Source organism: Cryptomeria japonica, chromosome 5, assembly GCF_030272615.1.
Source record: "Cryptomeria japonica chromosome 5, Sugi_1.0, whole genome shotgun sequence".
Taxonomy (NCBI): Eukaryota; Viridiplantae; Streptophyta; class Pinopsida; order Cupressales; family Cupressaceae; genus Cryptomeria; species Cryptomeria japonica.
Window position 1 is genome coordinate 829239785 of NC_081409.1, and position 2127 is coordinate 829241911.

The window sequence follows — 2127 nt, forward strand, 5'->3', positions numbered from 1 at the left end:
TATGTGTAGGAAAAATAAATACCCCCTAACATAAGGAAAATAAAAAAACCTACACTAACAATTACATCAAATATAATTTCCAGATAGATGTTAATTAGAAAATGTTCAACAAGAAAATAGACTACAGGGGTTCAAAGAGAAGAACGCCAATCGAATGGCAATTTGAATGACATCAATTGGAAAGAACGTTCATCAATATGTTGACTAAATGTTTAAATATGAAGGCAAAATAAAATGCATTTGAAGTGCCTTGTATTAACTATTCAAGCCTCGAGTGCTGAATGGACTCAAAGGAATATGAATTGAATAGAAAGGCAAAGTTAGGAAAAAGAATGAGAAAGTACACCAATTAAGGAAGAATAAAAAATAATGGTACATCTCCATTTAGAAAGGAATTTAAAACCCATCAATATATTCAGCTATTTGATAGAACAGAGAATATGTAAATGAACAAATGTGGATTAGTGGCAAAAGAGTAAGTGTGATATCAGGAGGAAGGGAGACAACACAAGGTAGCATGGTGAGTAAGTGTGCACTACGCAGGTTGGAAAGTGGGTTTGCGTAGGATAGGAGGAAGAAGACCCTTGTGTGATTGGCTACATACAAGAGAGGGGTAAGTTGCAGAATTTGTGAGTAAGTTCATTGAAGAGCCCAAACATAATTATATTTGTTGTATATAATAGGTTTTAATGTGAAGTAGACTTTGTTTCTTTCTACAATGTTTTGTGTAATAAGAGAGCAAAGATTTGCCTATGTAGATTTTGAAAGGAAGCTAAGGTGCAGAAAACACTTCCTAAAACTAATCTAGTGGGGGAGATAGTGCAAATTTTCTTACAAATCTTTTATTACAGAAATAGAAACACATTCATAGAAAGACAATAAACATGCATAAAGATAAACAATGAACACAAGATATATCATGGGGAAAACCCTTTCGGGTAAAAATCCCCACAGTCAAAAAGAACAGTAATTTGTATTCCAGTAATCAAAAATTTTACAATACAATGCTAGTACTTAGCTTCTTAAATAGGAGTTTACAGCTACAACCCACAACTTGGATTAATTCCGGTAGCATAACACTTCACCTACAAACATTGCATCTCTAACACTCCTCAAGACTACCTTTTATAGAGAAATAAAACTCAAGAAGAAGCTTCTAGATGAATCATCAAATGGGGTCGTGCATAACATTTGGCCCTATTTTTCGGTCACCAAAAATCATGCAAATGACACATGCACATCTCCAAATGACTCCCCATTCAAACCTCCTAAGTTGGGCACTCAAAATTTACTATTTCAAGGTATGAAAGATGCTCTTATGCATCTTATAGCTGTCATAACTTACAACACTTACAGTTGTAAGAGAATCTGTCATAAATGACTATATTTAGCTTATTCTATTACAACTCGCCGTAACCCTCTCCATGCAAAAGGTATTGCCTGCTACTTGTCCATTCTATCATAGAATCTGTCATAGGCTAGCACTTGTCAAGATCCTTATGTGGGATGCCTACCTCCACATGTGCAACATGTGTCATGCAGTCATCACCAAGTAGGATGCCACCAAGCCTGTGGATCCTACTAGATGACTAGACATTTGTAGGCAATAAATCAAATAATAAATTAATAAATAAATGCATTAGCCAATGTTAAGATTTGCAAAGGTTGAGACACCTTAAATAAATAAATACATTGTCTTGTTTTCTTACTGCTTTTTTTCATTCTAGAATTTTAATATATACAAAGACTAACTAAATAAATGAATGGTTAACCAAAGAAGCCCAATCAATAAGTCAAAACTCATCTCAAAACAACCTTTCAATAGAAATAATCAAAAAATACTAAGTAGAGTGCACTTGATAAATCCTTTGTGACTCTTTTATGTATAAAAATGATGATGCAACAAGTCCATTACTTAGTTAGAGATAGAAACATTCAACAATCTCCTTGTTGCACAATAGATGTTGAGAAAATTAAAAAACGTAGACAATAATAAAGTGTATGAGAAAGGATTAAGTCACATTATTTTTACAAATTGGAAAAGGACCATTCAAGAGTCTCTGTTCCCATTAGTTTGATCACCAAAACTGCTACATAAGCCTGAGCACTCATTAAATTATAGATTAG